Genomic DNA, 19,732 nt, shown 5'->3' on the forward strand with positions numbered 1-19,732 from the left:
CGTGGGAATCACGTCGGCATCACGTGGTCATCACGTGGGCAACACATGGGAATCACGTGGGAATCACGTGGCCATCAAGTGGTCATCAGGTGGGAATCACATGGGAATCACTTGGGCATCACGTGAGAATCACGTTGCAAACACGTGGGAATCACGTGGGAATCACGTCGGCAACACGTGGGCATCACGTGGGAATCACGTGGGAATCACGTGGGCATCACGTGGGCATCACGTGGTCATCACGTGGGAATCACGTGCCAATCACATGGGAATCCCGTGGGCAACCAGTGGGAATCACGTGGGCAACACGTTTGAATCATGTGGGAAACACGTGGGAATCACGTGGGAATCACGTGGGAATCACGTGGGTGGCACGTGGTCATGATTTGGGAATCACGTGGGAATTACATGGGAATCACGTGGTCATCACGTGACAATCACGTGGCAATCACGTGGGCAACACAAGGGAATCACTTGGGCATCACGTGAGAATCACGTGGGCAACACAAGTGAATCACATGGGCATCACGTGGGAATCACGTGCCAATCACGTTGGCATCACGTGGGCATCACGTGCAAATCACCTGGCCAACACGTGGGAATCACGTGGGCATCACGTGGTCATCACGTGTGAATCACGTGGCAAGCACGTGGGAATCAGGTGGGAATCACGTGGGAATCACGTGGGACTCACGTGGTAATCACGTGTGAATCACGTGGCAAGCAGGTGGGAATCACGTGGGAATCACGTGGGAATCACGGGGGAATCACGTGGTCGACACGTGGGCATCACGTGGGAATCATGTGGGAATCACATGGGCATCACGTGGCCAACACGTGGGAATCACGTGGGAATCACGTGGGCATCACGTTGCCAACACGTGGGAATCACGTGGCCAACACGTGAGAATCACGTGGTCATCACGTGGAAATCACGTGGGCATCACGTGGGAATCACGTGCCAATCACGTTGGCATCACGTGGGCATCACGTGCGAATCACGTGACCAACACGTGGGAATCACGTGGGAATCACGTGGGAATCACGTGGTAATCACGTGTGAATCACGTGGCAAGCAGGTGGAAATCACGTGGGGATCACGTGGGAATCACGGGGGAATCACGTGGTCGACACGTGGGCATCACGTGGGAATCACGTGGGAATCACGTGGACATCACGTTGCCAACACGTGGGAATCACGTTGGAATCACGTGGCCAACACGTGGGAATCACGTGGGCATCAAGTGTTCATCACGTGGGCATCACGTGGGCATCACGAATTCATCACGTGGCAATCACGTGGGCATCACGTGGGAATCACATGGGAATCACGTGGTCGACACGTCGGCATCACGTGGGTATCACGAGGTCATCACGTGGGAATCACGTGCGCATCACGAGGGAATCACGTGGTCATCACATGGAAATCACGTGGGCATCACGTGGGAATCACGTGGGAATCACGTGGGCATGACGTGGCCAACACGTGGGAATCACGTGGGAATCACGTGGCCAACACGTGGGAATCCCGTGGGCATCAAGTGGTCATCACGTGGGCATCACGTGGGCATCACGAATTCATCACGTGGCAATCACGTGGGCATCACGTGGAAATCACATGGGAATCACGTGGTCGACACGTGGTCATCACGTGGGTATCACGTGGGCATCACGGGGTCATCACGTGGGAATCACGTGGCCAACATGTGGGAATTACGTGGCAATCAAGTGGGCATCACGTCGTCATCACGTGGCTATCACGTGGAAATCACGTGGGCATCATGTGGGAATCACGTGGGCATCACGTAGGCATCACGTGGGAATCACGGGCCAATCACGTGCGAATCATATGTTCATCACGTGGGAAGCCCGTGGCAATCACATGGGTATCACGTGGGAATCACGTGGCCAACACGTGTTAATCACATGGTCATCACGTGGGCAACACGTGTGAATCACGTGGGCAACACGTGGGAATGACGTGGGCATCACGTTGTCATCACGTGGGAATCACGTGGGCATCACGTGGGCATCACGAAGTCATCACGTGGCAATCCCGTGGCAATCACATGGGAATCACGTGGCAAGCTTATGGGCATCACGTGGTCATCACGTGGGAATCCCGTGGCAATCACGTAGGAATCACGTGGGAATCACGTGGTCGACACATGGGCATCACTTGGGAATTACGTGGGAATCACGTGGGCATCACGTGGTCATCACGTGGCCACAACGTGGGAATCACGTGGGAATCACGCGGCCAACACGTGGGCATCACATGAGAATCACGTTGCAAACACGTGGGAATCATGTGGGAATCACGTCGGCAACTCGTGGGAATCACGTGGCAATCACGTGGCAATCACGTGGGCAAGCAGTGGGAATCACGTGGGCAACACGTTTGAATCACGTTGGAATCACGTGGGCATCACGTGGGCATTCGTGGGAATCACGTGCTAATCAAGTGTGAATCATGTGGTCATCAAGTGAGAATCCTGTGGCAATCACATGGGTATCACATGGGAATCAAGTGGGAATCACGTGGCCAACACATGTAAATCACGTAGGCATCACGTGGGCATCACGTGGGCATCACATGTTCATCACGTGGTCATCACGTGGAAATCACGTGCCAATCACGTGGGAATCACGTGGGCAAGCAGTGGGAATCACGTGGGCAACACGTTTGAATCACGTTGGAATCACGTGGGCATCACGTTGGAATCACGTGGGAATCACGTGGGTATCACGTGGTCATGATTTGGGAATCACGTGGGCATCACGTTGGAATCACGTGGGCATCACGTTGGAATCACGTGGGAATAAAGTGGGACTCAAGTGGACATCACGTGGGAATCACGTGGGAATCACTTGGGCATCACGTGGGCATCATATAGGCATCAGGTGGGAATCACGTGCCAATCACGTGGGAATCATGTGGTCATCACGTGGGAATCCCGTGGCAATCACATGGGTATCACGTGGGAATCACGTGGGCAACACGTGGGAATCACGTCGGAATCACGTGGGCAACACATGGGAATCACGTGGACATCACGTGGTCAACACGTGGAAATCACTAGGGAATCACGTGGGCATCACGTTGGCATCAAGTGGGCATCACGAAGTCATCACATGGCAATCACGTGGCAATCACGTGGGCATCACATGGGAATCACGTGGGAATCACGTGGTTGACACGTTGGCATCACGTGGGAATCACGTGGGCATCACGTGGGCATCACGTGGTCATCACGTGGGAATCATGTGGCCAACATGTGGGAATCACGTGGAAATCACGTGGGCATCACGTGGTCATCACGTGGGTATCACGTGGCAATCACGTGGGCATCACGTGGGAATCATGTGCCAATCACGTGCCAATCACGTGGGAATCATGTGGTCGTCACGTGGGAAGCCCGTGGCAATCACATGGGTATCAAGTGGGAATCACCTGGGAATCACGTGGCCAACACCTGTGAATCACGTGGGCATCACGTGGGCAACACGTGGGAATCACGTGGGAATCACGTGGGAATCACGTGGGCATCACATGGGCATCACGTGGGCATCACGAAGTCATCACGTGGCAATCCCGTGGCAATCAAATGCGCATCACGTGGCAATCATGTGGGCATTACGTGGGTATCACGTGCACATAACGGAGGAGCCTGAAGAGGCGTGAAAAATACGAGAAGCCTGAAGAGGTGTGAAAAATACGAGGAGCCTGAATAGGTGTGAAAAATACGAGGAGCCTGAAGAGGTGTGAAAAATACGAGGAGCCAAAAAGGCCTGAAAAATACGAAGAGCCTGAAAAGGCGTGAAAAATACGAGGAGCCTGAAAAGGCGTGAAAAATACGAGGAGACTGAAAAGGTGTTAAAAATACGAGGAGCATGAAAAGGCATGAAAAATATGAGGAGCCTGAAACGGTTTGAAAAATACGAGAAGCCTGAATAGGTGTGAAAAATACGAGGAGCCTGAAAAGGTGTGAAAAATACGAGGAGCCTGAAAAGGGGTGAAAAATACGAGGAGCCTGAAAAAGAGCTGAAAGGTGTGAATATACGATGAGCCTGAAAAGTGAAAAATACGAGGAGCCTGAAAAGCAGTGAAATAATACGAGGAGCCTGAAAAGGTGTGAAAAATACGAGGAGCCTGAAAAGATGTGAAACATACGAGGAGCCTGAAAAGGTGTGAAAAATACGAGGAGCCTGAAAAGGCGTGAAAAATACCAGGAGCCTGAAAAGGTGTGAAATATACGATGAGCCTGAAACTGCGTGAGAAATACGAGGAGCCTGAAAAGGGCTGAAAAATACGAGGAGCCTGAAAAGGTGTGAAAAATACAAGAAGCCAGAAAAGGTGTGAAAAGTACGAGGAGCCTGAAAAGGTGTGAAAAATACGAGGAGCCTGAAAAGGTGTGAAAAATACGAGGAGCCTGAAAGGGTGTGAAATATACGAGCAGCCTGAAAAGGCGTGAAAATTACGAGGAGCCTGAGAGGCGTGAAAAATACGAGGAGCCTGAAACAGTGTGAAAAATACGAGGAGCCTGAAAAGGCCTGAAAAATACGAGGAGCCTGAAAATGTGTGAAAAATACAAGGAGCCAGAAAAGGTGTGAAAAATACGAGGAGCCTGAAAAGGCCTGAAAAATACGAGGAGCCTGAAAATGTGTGTAAAATACAAGGAGCCAGAAAAGGTGTGAAAAATACGAGGAGCCTGAAAGGGTGTGAAATATACGAGGAGCCTGAAAAGGCATGAAAATTACGAGGAGCCTGAGAGGCGTGAAAAATACGAGGAGCCTGAAAAGGCGTGAAAAATACGAGGAGCCTGAAAAGGCCTGAAAAATACGAGGAGCCTGAAAATGTGTGAAAAACACAAGGAGCCAGAAAAGGTGTGAAAAATACGAGGAGCCTGAAAAGGTGTGAAAAATACGAGGAGCCTGAAAAGGTGTGAAAAATACGAGGAGCCTGAAAGGGTGTGTAAAATACGAGGAGCCTGAAAAGGCGTGAAAATTACGAGGAGCCTGAAGAGGCGTGAAAAATACGAGGAGCCTGAAAAGGCGTGAAAAATATGAGGAGCCTGAAAAGGCCTGAAAAATACGAGGAGCCTGAAAAGGCCTGAGACATATGAGGAGCATGAAAAGGCCTGAAAAATACGAGGAGCCTGAAAAGGCGTGAAAAATACGAGGAGCCTGAAAAGGTGTGAAAAATACGAGGAGACTGAAAAGGTGTATAAAAAATACGAGGGGCCTGAAAAGGTGTGGAAAATACGAGGAGCCTGAAAAGGCGTGAAAAATACGAGGAGCCTAAAGAGGCCTGCAAAATACGAGGAGCCTGAAAAGGCATGAAAAATATGAGGGGCCTGAAAAGGTGTGAAAAATACGAGGGGCCTGAAAAGGCCTGAAATAATGAGGAGCCTGAAAAGGTGTGAAAAATACGAGGAGCCTGAAAAGGTGTGAAAAATACGAGGAGCCTGAAAAGGTGTATAAAAAATACGAGGAGCCTGAAAAGGTGTGAAAAATACCAGGAGTCTGAAAAGGTGTGAAATATACAATGAGCCTGAAAAAGTGTGAAAAATACAAGGAGCTTGAAAAGCTGTGAAATATATGAGGAGCCTGAAAAGGTGTGAAAAATACGAGGAGCCTGAAAAGATGTGAAACATACGAGGAGCCTGAAAAGGTGTGAAAAATACGAGGAGCCTGAAAAGGCGTGAAAAACACCAGGAGCCTGAAAAGGTGTGAAATATATGATGAGCCTGAAAAGGCGTGAAAAATACGAGGAGCCTGAAAAGGCCTGAAAAATACGAGGAGCCTGAAAAGGTGTGAAAAGTACAAGGAGCCAGAAAAGGTGTGGAAAATACGAGGAGCCTGAAAAGGCGTGATAAATACGAGGAGCCTGAAAAGGTGTGAAAAATACGAGGAGCCTGAAAGGGTGTGAAGAATACGAGGATCCTGAAAAGGCGTGAAAATTACGAGGAGCCTGAAGAGGCGTGAAAAATACGAGGAGCCTGAAAAGTCGTGAAAAATACGAGGAGCCTGAAAAGGCCTGAAAAATACGAGGAGCCTGAAAAGGCGTGAAAATTACGAGGAACCTGAGAGGCGTGAAAAATACGAGGAGCCTGAAAAGGCGTGAAAAATACGAGGTGCCTGAAAAGGCCTGAAAAATCCGAGGAGCCTGAAAATATGTGAAAAATACAAGGAGCCAGAAAAGGTGTGAAAAATATGAGGAGCCTGAAAAGGTGTGAAAAATACGAGGAGCCTGAAAAGGTGTGAAAAATACGAGGAGCCTGAAAGGTGTGAAAAATACGAGGAGCCTGAAAGGGTGTGAAATATACGAGGAGCCTGAAAAGGCGTGAAAATTACGAGGAGCCCGTGAAAAATGAAGAGGCGTGAAAAATACGAGGAGCCTGAAAAGGCCTGAAAAATACGAGGAGCCTGAAAAGCCATGAAAAGGCCTGAAAAATACGAGGAGCCTGAAAAGGTGTGAAAAATACGAGGAGCCGAGGAGAAAAGGTGTGAAAAATACGAGGAGCCTGAAAAGGTGTGAAATATACGAGGAGCCTGAAAAGGCGTGAAAATTACGAAGAGCCTGAGAGGCGTGAAAAATACGAGGAGCCTGAAAAGGTGTGAAAAATACGAGGAGCCTGAAAAGGTGTGAAAAATACGAGGAGCCTGAAAATGTGTGAAAAATACAAGGAGCCAGAAAAGGTGTGAAAAATACGAGGAGCCTGAAAAGGTGTGAAATATACGAGGAGCCTGAAAAGGCGTGAAAATTACGAGTAGCCTGAGAGGCGTGAAAAATACGAGGAGCCTGAAAAGGTGTGAAAAATACGAGGAGCCTGAAAAGACCTGAAAAATACGAGGAGCCTGAAAATGAGTGAAAAATTAAAGGAGCCAGAAAAGGTGTGAAAAATACGAGGAGCCTGAAAAGGCCTGAAAAATACGAGGAGCCTGAAAATGTGTGAAAAATACAAGGAGCCTGAAAAGGTGTGAAAAATACGAGGAGTCTGAAAGGGTGTGAAATATACGAGGAGCCTGAAAAGGCGTGAAAATTACGAGGAGCCTGAGAGGCGTGAAAAATACGAGGAGCCTGAAAAGGCGTGAAAAATACGAGGAGCCTGAAAAGACCTGAAAAATACGAGGAGCCTGAAAAGGTGTGAAAAATGCAAGGAGCCAGAAATGGTGTGAAAAATACGAGGAGCCTGAAAAGGTGTGAAAAATACGAGGGGCCTGAAAAGGCCTGAAAAAATGAAGAGCCACAAAAGGTGTGAAAAATACGAGGAGCCTCAAAAGGTGTGAAAAATACGAGGAGCCTGAAAAGGCGTGAAAAATATCAGGAGTTTGAAAAGGTGTGAAATATACGATGAGCCTGAAAAAGTGTGAAAAATACGAGGAGCTTGAAAAGCTGTGAAATATACGAGGAGCCTGAAAAGGTATGAAAAATACGAGGAGCCTGAAAATATGTGAAAAATACGAGGAGCCTGAAAAAGTGTGAAAAATACGAGGAGCCTGAAAAGGCGTGAAATATACCAGGAGCCTGAAAAGGTGTGAAATATACAATGAGCCTGAAAAGGCGTCAAAAATACGAGGAGCCTGAAAAGGCCTGAAAAATACGAGGAGCCTGAAAAGGTGTGAAAAATACAAGGAGCCAGAAAAGGTATGAAAAATACGAGGAGCCTGAAAAGGTGTGAAAAATACGAGGAGCCTGAAAGGTGTGAAAAATACGAGGAACCTGAAAAGGTGTGAAAAATACGAGTAGCCTGAAAAGGCGTGAAAAATACAAGGAGCTTGAAGAGGCGTGAAAAATAGGAGGGGCCTGAAAAGGCCTGAAAAAATGAGGAGCCTGAAAAGCTGTGAAAAATACGAGGAGCCTGAAAAGGCCTGAAAAATACGAGGAGCCTGAAAAGGTGTGAAAAATACGAGGAGCCTGAAAAGGTGTGAAAAATACGAGGAGCCTACTGAGGAGCCTGAAAGGCCTGAAAGGAGAGCTTGAAAATGAAAAATACGAGGAGCCTGAAAAGGTGTGAAAAATACGAGGAGCCTGAAAAGGAGTAAAATATACGAGGAGCCTGAAAAGGACTGAAAAATACGAGGAGCCTGAAAAGGCCTGAAAAATACGAGGAGCATGAAAAGTTGTGAAATATATCAGGAGCCTGATAAAACCTGAAAAATAAAACGAGCCTGAAAATTCCTGAAAAATATGTGGAGCCTGAAAAGGCCTGAAAAGTAGCAGGAGCCTGAAAAGGCCTGAAAAATCCGAGGAGCCTGAAAAGGTGTAAAAAATATGAGGACCCTCTAAAGGACTGAAAAATACGAGGAGCCTGAGAAGGTGTGAAAAATACGAGGAGCCTGAAAAGGCGTGAAAAATACGAGGAGCCTAAAGAGGCCTGAAAAATACGAGGAGCCTTAAAATGCCTGAGAAATATGAGGGGCCTGAAACGGTGTGAAAAATAGGAGGGGCCTGAAAAGGCCTGAAAAAATGAGGAGCCAGAAAAGGTGTGAAAAATACGAGGAGACTGAAAAGGTGTGAAAAATACGAGGAGCCTGAAAAGGTGTGAAAAATACGAGGAGCCTGAAAAGGCGTGAAAAATACCAGGAGCCTGAAAACGTGTGAAATATACGATGAGCCTGAAAAAGTGTGAAAAATACGAGAAGCGTGAAAAGCTGTGAAATATACGAGGAGCCTGAAAAGGCGTGAAAAACACGAGGAGCCTAAAAATGCCTGAAAAATACGAGGAGCCTGAAAACGCGTGAAAAATATGAGGGGCCTCAAAAGGTGTGAAAAATACGAGGGGCCTGAAAAGGCTTGAGAAAATGAGGAGCCAGAAAAGCTGTGAAAAATACGAGGAGCCTGAAAAGGCGAGAAAAATACCAGGAGCCTGAAAAGGTGTGAAATATACAAAGAGCCTGAAAAGGTGTGAAAAATACGAGGAGCCTGAAAAGGCGAGAAAAATACCAAGAGCCTGAAAAGGTGTGAAATATACAATGAGCCTGAAAACGTGTGAAAAATACGAGGAGCTTGAAAAGCTGTGAAATATACGAGGAGCCTGAAAAGGTGTGAAAAATACGAGGAGCCTGAAAAGGTGTGAAATATACGAGGAGCCTGAAAAGGCGAGAAAATTACGAGGAGCCTGAGAGGCGTGAAATATACGAGGAGCCTGAAAAGGCGTGAAAAATACGAGGAGCCTGAAAAGGCCTGAAAAATACGAGGAGCCTGGAAAATGTGTGAAAAATACAAGGAGCCAGAAAAGGTGTGAAAAATACGTGGAGCCTAAAAAGGCCTGAAAAATACGAGGAGCCTGAAAATGTGTGAAAAATACAAGGAGCCTGAAAAGGTGTGAAAAATACGAGGAGCCTGGAAGGGTGTGAAATATACGAGGAGCCTGAAAAGGCATGAAAATTTCGAGGAGCCTGAGAGGCGTGAAAAATACGAGGAGCCTGAAAAGGCGTGAAAAATACGAGGAGCCTGAAAAGGCCTGAAAAGTACGAGGAGCCTGAAAATGTGTGAAAAATACAAGGAGCCAGAAAAGGTGTGAAAAATACGAGGAGCCTGAAAAGGTGTGAAAAATACGAGGAGCCTGAAAAGGTGTGAAAAATACGAGGAGCCTGAAAGGGTGTGAAAAATACGAGGAGCCTGAAAAGGCGTGAAAATTACGAGGAGCCTGAAGGCGGTGAAAAATAACGAGGAGCCTGAAAGGCGTGAAAAATACGAGGCCTGAAAAGGCCTGAAAAATACGAGGAGCCTGAAAAGGTGTGAAAAATACGAGGAGCCTGAAAAGGCGTGAAAAATACGAGGAGACTGAAAAGGTGTGAAAAATACGAGGAGCCTAAAGAGGCCTGAAAAATACGAGCAGCCTGAAAAGGCATGAAAAATGTGATGGGGCTGAAAAGGTGTGAAAAATACGAGTGGCCTGAACAGGCCTGAAAAAATTAGGAGCCTGAAAAGGTGTGAAAAATACGAGGAGCCTGAAAAGGTGTGAAAAATACGAGGAGCCTGAAAAGGTGTATAAAAAATACGAGGAGCCTGAAAAGGTGTGAAAAATACGAGGAGCCTGAAAAGGCGTGAAAAATACCAGGAGCCTGAAAAGGTGTGAAATATAAGATGAGCCTGAAAAAGTGTGAAAAATACGAGGAGCTTGAAAAGCTGTGAAAATATCAGGAGCCTGAAAAGGTGTGAAAAATACGAGAGCCTGAAAAGATGTGAAAAATACGAGGAGACTGAAAAAGTGTGAAAATACGAGGAGCCTGCAAAAAGGCGTGAAAATACGAGGAGCCTAAAAAGGTGAAAAATACGAGGAGCTTGAGGAGCCTGGAAGCTGTGTAAAATATGAAAGGGTGAAAAGAGGAGCCAGAAAAGGTGTGAAAAATACGAGGAGCCTGAAAAGGTGTGAAAAATACGAGGAGACTGAAAAGGTGTGAAAAATACGAGGAGCCTGAAAAGGTGTGAAAAATACGAGGAGCCTGAAAAGGCGTGAAAAATACCAGGAGCCTGAAAACGTGTGAAATATACGATGAGCCTGAAAAAGTGTGAAAAATACGAGAAGCTTGAAAAGCTGTGAAATATACGAGGAGCCTGAAAAGGCGTGAAAAATACGAGGAGCCTAAAAATGCCTGAAAAATACGAGGAGCCTGAAAACGCGTGAAAAATATGAGGGGCCTCAAAAGGTGTGAAAAATACGAGGGGCCTGAAAAGGCCTGAGAAAATGAGGAGCCAGAAAAGCTGTGAAAAATACGAGGAGCCTGAAAAGGTTTGAAAAATATCAGGAGCCTGTAAAGGTGTGAAAAATACGAGGAGCCTGAAAATGAGTGAAAAATACGAGGAGCCTGAAAAGGCGTGTAAAATACGAGGAGACTGAAAGGCCAGAAAAATACGAGGAGCCTGAAAAGGTGTGAAAAATATGAGGAGCCTGAAAAGGCCTGAAAAATAGGAGGAGCCTGAAAAGGCCTGAAAAATGCGAGGAGCCTGAAAAGGTGTGAAAAGTAGGAGGAGCCTGAAAAGGCCTGAAATATACGAGGAGCCTGAAAATGAGTGAAAAATACGAGGAGCCTGAAAAGGTGTGAAAAATACGAGGAGCCTCAAAAGGTGTTATAAATACGAGGAGCCTGAAAAGGTTTGAAAATTATGAGGAGCCTGAAAAGGTGTGAAAAATACGAGGAGCCTGAAAAGGCGTGACATATACGAGGAGCCTGAAGAGGCGTGACAAATGTGAGGAGCCTGAAGAGGTGTGAAAAATACGAGGAGCCTGAAGAGGTGTGAAAAATACAAGGAGCCTAAAGAGGTGTGAAAAATACGAGGAGCCTGAAAAGGCGTGAAAAATACGAGCAGCCTGAAAAGGTGTGAAAAATACGAGGAGCCTGAAAAGGTGTGGAAAATACGAGGAGCCTGAAAAGGTGTGAAAAATACGAGGAGCCTAAAAAGGCGTGAAAAATACGAGGAGCCTGAAAAGGCGTGAAAATTATGAGGGGCCTGAAAAGGTGTGAAAAATACGAGGGGCCTGAAAAGGCCTGAAAAAATGAGGAGCCAGATAAGGTGTGAAAAATACGACGAGACTGAAAAGGCCTGAAAAATACGAGGAGCCAGAAAAGGTGTGAAAAATACGAGGAGCCTGAAAAGGCCTGAAAAATACGAGGAGCCTGAAAAAGTGTGAAAAATACGAGGAGCCTGAAGAGGCATGAAAAATACGAGGAGCCTGAAGAGGTGTGAAAGATAAGAGGAGCCTGAAAAGGCCTGAAAAATACGAGGAGCCTGAAAAGGTGTGAAAAATACGAGGAGACTGAAAAGGTGTGAAAAAACGAGGAGCCTGAAAAGGTTTGAAAAATACGAGGAGCCTGAAGAGGCGTGAAATATACGAGGAACCTGAAAAGGCGTGAAAAATACGAGGAGCCTGAAAAGGTGTGAAAAATACGAGGAGCCTGAAAAGGTGTGAAAAATACGAGGAGCCTTAAAAGGCATGTAAAATACGAGGAGCCTGAAAAGGCCTGAAAAACACAAGGAGCCTGAAACTGCGTGAAAAATACAAGGAGTCTGAAAAGGTGTGAAAAATACGAGGAGCCTGAAACTGCCTGAAAAATACGAGGAGCCTGAAAAGGCGTGAAAAATACGAGGAGCCTGAAAAGGTGTGAAAAATACGAGGAGCCTGAAAAGGACTAAAATATACGAGGAGCCTGAAAATGTTTGAAAAATACGAGGAGCCTGAAAAGGTGTGAAAAATATGAGGACCACGTGGGCATCACGTGGGCATCACGTGGGCAACACGTGGAAATCACGTGGGAATCACGTGGGAATCACGTGAGAATCACTTTGGAGTCACGTGGGAATCACGTGGGCATCAAGTGGGAATCACGTGGGAATCACGTGGGCAACACGTGGGAATCACCTGGCCATCATGTGGGAATCACGTGGGAATCATGTGGGCATCAGGTGGGTATCACGTGGGAATCACGTGGGAATCACGTGAGAATCACGTGGCCATCACGTGGGAATCACGTGGGAATCACGTGGGAAACACGTGGGAATCACGTGGCCATCATGTGGGAATCACGTGGGAATAATGTGGGCATCAGGTGGGTATCACGTGGGCAACACGTGGGAATCACGTGGGAATCAGGTGGCCATCACGTGGGAATCACGTGGGAATCACGTGGGCAACACATGGGAATCACGTGGGCATCACGTGGGAATCACGTGGGCAACAGTGGGAATCACATGGGAATCACGTGGGCAACACGTGGGAATCACGTGGGAATCAGGTGGCCATCACGAGGGTATCACGTGGGCATCACGTGGGCAACACATGGGAATCACGTGGGCATCACGTGGGAATCACGTGGGCAACAGTGGGAATCACATGGGAATCACGTGGGCAACACGTGGGAATCACTTGGGAATCACGTGGGCATCACGTGGGCAACACGTGGGAAACACGTATGCATCACGTGCGAATCACGTGGGAATCACGTGGAAATCACGTGGGCATCACGTGGGAATCACGTGTGAATCACGTGGCCATCACGTGGGAATCACGTGGGCATCACGTGGGCATCACGTGGGAATCACGTGGGAATCACGTGGGCATCACCTGTGAATCACGTGGGGATCACGTGGCAAACACGTGGTCAACACGTGGGCATCACGTGGGAATCACGTGGCCATCACGTGGGAATCACGTGGGAATCACGTGGGCATCACGTGGGAATCACGTGGGCAACACGTGGGAATCACGTGGCCATCACGTGGGAATCACGTGGGCATCACGTGGGAATCACGTGGGCATCACGTGGGCATCACGTGGAAATCACGTGGCCATCACGTGGGAATCACGTGGGAATCACGTGGCATCACGTGAGAATCACGTGGGAATCAAGTGGGAATCATGTGGGCAATATGTGGGAAACACGTGGGCATCACGTGGGCAACACGTGGGAAACACGTGGCCATCACGTGGGAATCACGTGAGAATCACGTGGGCAACATGTGGGAATCACGTGGGAATCACGTGGGAATGACGTGGGCATCACGGGGGAATTACGTGGGCATCACGTGGCCATCACGTGGGAATCACTTGGGAATCACGTGGGCATCACGTGGGCATCACATGGGAATCTGTGGGAATCACGTGGCCATCACGTGGGAATCACGTGGGAATCAGGTGGGAATCACGTGGCCATCACATGGGCATCACGTGGGCATCACGTGGGAATCACGTGGGAATCACGTAGGCATCACGTGGGCATCACGTGGGAATCACGTGGAAATCACGTAGGCATCACGTGGCCATCACGTGGGAATCACGTGGCCATCACGTGGGAATCACGTGGGCATCACGTGGGCATCACGTGGGAATCACGTGGGAATCACGTGGGCATCACCTGTGAATCACGTGGGAATCACGTGGCAAACACGTGGTCAACACGTGGGCATCACGTGGGAATCACGTGGCCATCACGTGGGAATCACGTGGGAATCACGAGGGCATCACGTGGGAATCACGTGGGAAACACGTGGGAATCACGTGGCCATCACGTGGGAATCACGTGGGCATCACGTGGGAATCACGTGGGCATCACGTGGGCATCACGTGGAAATCACGTGGCCATCACGTGGGAATCACGTGGGAATCACGTGGGCATCACGTGGGAATCACGTGGGCAATACGTGGGAAACACGTGGGCATCACGTGGGCAACACGTGGGAAACACGTGGCCATCACGTGGGAATCACGTGAGAATCACGTGGGCAACATGTGGGAATCACGTGGGAATCACGTGGGAATGACGTGGGCATCACGTGGGAATTACGTGGGCATCACGTGGCCATCACGTGGGAATCACTTGGGAATCACGTGGGCATCACGTGGGCATCACATTGGAATCACGTGGGAATCACGTGGCCATCACGTGGGAATCACGTGGGAATCAGGTGGGAATCACGTGGGCAACACGTGGGAATCACGTGGCCATCACATGGGCATCACGTGGGCATCACGTGGGAATCACGTGGGAATCACGTAGGCCTCACGTGGGCATCACGTGGGAATCACGTGGGCATCACGTGGGAATCACGTGGCCATCACGTGGCCATCACGTGGGAATCACGTGGGCATCACGTGGCCATCACGTGGCCATCACGTGGGAATCACGTGGGCATCACGTGGGCATCACGTGGGAATCACGTGGGCATCACGTGGGCATCACGTGGGCAACACGTGGGAATCACGTGGGTATCACGTGGGCATCACGTGGGCATCACGTGGGAATCACGTGGGCATCACGTGGGCATCACGTGGGAATCACGTGGGCATCACGTGGGCATCACGTGGGAATCACGTTGGAATCACGTGGGAATCACGTGGGAATCACGTGGGCATCAAGTGGCCATCACGTGGGCATCACGTGGGAATCACGTGGGAATCACGTGGGCATCACGTGGGAATCACGTGGCCATCACGTGAGAATCACGTGGCCATCACGTGGCCATCACGTGGGAATCACGTGGGAATCACGTGGGAATCACGTGGGAATCACGTGGGCATCACGTGGGCAACACGTGGGCATCACGTGGGCATCAGGTGGGCATCACGTGGGAATCACGTGGGAATTACGTGGGAATCATGTGGGCATCACGTGAGAATCACTTGGGAATCACGTGGGAATCTTCGCCTCGGGTTTTTCACAATGCTCTTGCTCCTCGTAGTTGCATACTGTTGATTCTCCTCTGATTTCCAACCCTTGTCTGCCCCTCGTTCTTGTCTTTTGCTTTTTCTTTCTTGCTCCTCGTATTCTTCTCCCCTGTTTCTTCAACTCGGGTTTTTCACACTGCTCTTGCTCCTCGTATTGGCATACATTTGATTCTCCTCTGATTTTCCCCACTTGTCTGCTCCTCTTTTTTGTATTTTGCTTTTTTTTTCTTGCTCCCCGTATTCTTCTCCTCTGTTTCTTCGCCTCGGGTTTTTCACACTGCTCTTGCTCCTTGTAGTGCCACACTGTTGATCCTCCTCTGATTTTCGCCCCTTGTGTTCTCCTCGTTTTTGTATTTTGCTTTTTTTTTCTTGCTCCTCGTATTCTTCTCCCCTGTTTCTTCGCCTCGGGTTTTTCACACTTCTCTTACTCCACGTAGTGCCACACTTTTGATCCTCCTCTGATTTCGCCCCTTGTGTTCTCCTCGTTTTTGTATTTTGCTTTTTTTTTCTTGCTCCTCGTATTCTTCTCCCCTGTTTCTTCGCCTCGGGTTTTTCACACTTCTCTTGCTCCTCGTAGTGCCACAATTTTGATCCTCCTCTGATTTTCGCCCCTTGTGTTCTCCTCGTTTTTGTATTTTGCTTTTTTTTTCTTGCTCCTCGTATTCTTCTCCCCTGTTTTTTCGCCTAGGGTTTTTCACACTTCTCTTGCTCCTCGTAGTGGCGTACTGTTGATCCTCCTCTGATTTTCGCCCCTTGTGTTCTCCTCGTTTATGTATTTTGCTTTTTTTTCTTGCTCCTTGTATTCTTCTCCCCTGTTTCTTCACATCAGGATTTTCACACTGCTCTTGCTCCTTGTAGGGCCACACTTTTGATCCTCCTCTGATTTTCGCCCCTTGTGTTCTCCTCGTTTTTGTATTTTGCTTTTTTTTTCTTGATCCTCGTATTCTTCTCCCCTGTTTCTTCACATCAGGATTTTCACACTGCTCTTGCTCCTTGTTGTGCCACACTATTGATCCTCCTCTGATTTTCGCCCCTGGTGTTCTCCTCGTTTTTGTATTTTGCTTTATTTTTCTTGCTCCTCATATTTTTCTCCCCTGTTTCTTCGCCTCGGGTTTTTCACACTTCTCTTACTCCACGTAGTGGCATACAGTTGATCCTCCTCTGATTTTCGCCCCTTGTGTTCTCCTCGTTTTTGTATTTTGCTTTTTTTCTTGCTCCTCGTATTCTTCTCCCCTGTTTCTCCGCCTCGTGTTTTTCACACTTCTCTTGCTCCTCGTAGTGGCATACTGTTGATCCTCCTCTGATTTTCGCCCCTTGTGTTCTCCTCGTTTTTGTATTTTGCTTTTTTTTTCTTGCTCCTCGTATTCTTCTCCCCTGTTTCTTCACATCAGCTTTTTCACACTTCTCTTACTCCTCGTAGTGGCATACTGTTGATCCTCCTCTGATTTTCCCCCCTTGTGTTCTCCTCGTTTTTGTATTTTGCTTTTTTTTTCTTGCTCCTCGTATTCTTCTCCCCTGTTTCTTCGCCTCGGGTTTTTCAGACTTCTCTTACTCCACGTAGTGGCATACTGTTGATCCTCCTCTGATTTTCGCCCCTTGTGTTCTCCTCGTTTTTGTATTTTGCTTTTTTTTTCTTGCTTCTCGTATTCTTCTCCCCTGTTTCTTCGCCTCGGGTTTTTCTCACTTCTCTTACTCCACGTAGTGGCATACTGTTGATCCTCCTCTGATTTTCGCCCCTTGTGTTCTCCTCGTTTTTGTATTTTGCTTTTTTTTTCTTGCTCCTCGTATTCTTCTCCCCTGTTTCTTCCCCTCGGGTTTTTCACAATTCTCTTACTCCACGTAGTGCCACACTTTTGATCCTCCCCTGATTTTCGCCCCTTGTGTTCTCCTCGTTTTTGTATTTTGCTTTTTTTTTCTTGCTCCTCGTATTCTTCTCCCCTGTATCTTCGCCTCGGGTTTTTCACACTTCTCTTACTCCACGTAGTGGCATACTGTTGATCCTCCTCTGATTTTCGCCCCTTGTGTTCTCCTCGTTTTTGTATTTTGCTTTCTTTTTCTTGCTCCTCGTATTCTTCTCCCCTGTTTCTTCGCCTTGGGTTTTTCACACTTCTCTTACTCCACGTAATGCCACACTTTTGATCCTCCTCTGATTTTCGCCACTTGTGTTCTCCTCGTTTTTGTATTTTGCTTTTTTTTCTTGCTCCTCGTATTCTTCTCCCCTGTTTCTTCTCGCGTTTTTCACACTTCTCTTACTCCACGTAGTGCCACACTTTTGATCCTCCTCTGATTTTCGCCCCTTGTGTTCTCCTCGTTTTTGTATTTTACTTTTTTTTTCTTGCTCCTCGTATTCTTCTCCCCTGTTTCTTCGCCTCGGGTTTTTCACACTTCTCTTACTCCACGTAGTGGCATACGTTTGATCCTCCTCTGATTTTCGCCCCTTGTGTTCTCCTCGTTTTTGTATTTTGCTTTTTTTTCTTGCTCCTCGTATTCTTCTCCCCTTTTTCTTAACCTCAGGTTTTTCACACATTTGTTGCTCCTCGTATTTTCACACTTTTCATGCTCCTCTTATTTTTCACACTTTTCTGCTCCTCGTATTTTTCTGTTTTTTTTTTTTTGCTCCTCGTATGTTTCTTCCCTTTTCTTGCTCCTCGTGTTTTTCACACTTTTCTTGCTCTTCGTATTTTCACACGTTTGATGCTCCTCTTATTTTTCACACTTTTCTGCTCCTCGTATTTTTTGTTTTTGTTTTTGTTTTTTGCTCCTCATATTTTTCTTCCCTTTTCTTGCTCCTCGTGTTTTTCACTATTTTCTTTCTCCTCGTATTTTCACACTTTTGAGGCTCCACTTATTTTCCCCACTTTTCTACTCCTCGTATTTTTGTGTTTTTTTTTTTTTTCGCTTCTCATATTTTTCTCCCCTATTTCTCCTCCTGGGATTTTTCACACTTTTCTTGCTCCTCGTATTTTTGCACTTTTATGCTTCTCTGATCCCGTTGGAATCACTTGGGCATCACGTGGGTGTAACGTGGGCATCACGTGGTCTTCACGTGGGCATCACGTGAGAATCAGTTTGGAGTCACGTGGGAATCACGTGGGCATCACGTTGGAATCACATGGGAATCACGTGGGCATCACGTGGGAAACACGTGGAAATCACGTGGGAATCACGTGGGAATCACGTGAGAATCACTTGGGAGTCACGTGGGAATCACGTGGGCATCAAGTGGGAATCACGTGGGAATCACGTGGGCAACACGTGGGAATCACCTGGCCATCATGTGGGAATCACGTGGGAATAATGTGGGCATCAGGTGGGTATCACGTGGGAATCACGTGGGAATCACGTGAGAATCACGTGGCCATCACTTGGGAATCACGTGGGAATCACGTGGGAAACACGTGGGAATCACGTGGGAAACACGTGGGAATCACGTGGCCATCATGTGGGAATCACGTGGGAATAATGTGGGCATCAGGTGGGTATCACGTGGGCAACACGTGGGAATCACGTGGGAATCAGGTGGCCATCACGTGGGAATCACGTGGGAATCACGGGGGAATCACGAGGGTATCACGTGGGCATCACGTGGGCATCACGTGGGCACCACATGGGAATCACGTGGGCATCACGTGGGAATCACGTGGGCAACAGTGGGAATCACATGGGAATCACGTGGGCAACACGTGGGAATCACTTGGGAATCACGTGGGCATCACGTGGGCAACACGTGGGAAACACGTATGCATCACGTGGGAATCACGTGGGAATCACGTGGGCATCACGTGGGAATCACGTGGGAATCACGTGGGCATCACGTGGGAATCATGTGGGCATCACGTGGGCATCACGTGGGAATCACGTGGGAATCACGTGGGCATCACCTGTGAATCACGTGGGAATCACGTGGCAAACACGTGGTCAACACGTGGGCATCACGTGGGAATCACGTGGCCATCACGTAGGAATCACGTGGGCATCACGTGGGAATCACGTGGGCAACACGTGGGAATCACGTGGCCATCACGTGGGAATCACGTGGGCATCACGTGGGAATCACGTGGGCATCACGTGGGCATCACGTGCAAATCACGTGGCCATCACGTGGGAATCACGTGGGAATCACGTGGTCATCACGTGAGAATCACGTGGGAATCAAGTGGGAATCATGTGGGCAATATGTGGGAAACACGTGGGCATCACGTGGGCAACACGTGGGAAACACGTGGCCATCACGTGGGAATCACGTGAGAATCACGTGGGCAACATGTGGGAATCACGTGGGAATCACGTGGGAATGACGTGGGCATCACGTGGGAATTACGTGGGCATCACGTGGCCATCACGTGGGAATCACTTGGGAATCACGTGGGCATCACGTGGGCATCACATGGGAATCTGTGGGAATCACGTGGCCATCACGTGGGAATCACGGGGGAATCAGGTGGGAATCACGTGGGCAACACGTGGGAATCACGTGGCCATCACATGGGCATCACGTGGGCATCACGTGGGAATCACGTGGGAATCACGTAGGCCTCACGTGGGCATCACGCCGGAAT

This window comes from Cervus canadensis, chromosome 14 (assembly GCF_019320065.1).
Source record: "Cervus canadensis isolate Bull #8, Minnesota chromosome 14, ASM1932006v1, whole genome shotgun sequence".
In the NCBI taxonomy this organism is placed as follows: domain Eukaryota; kingdom Metazoa; phylum Chordata; class Mammalia; order Artiodactyla; family Cervidae; genus Cervus; species Cervus canadensis.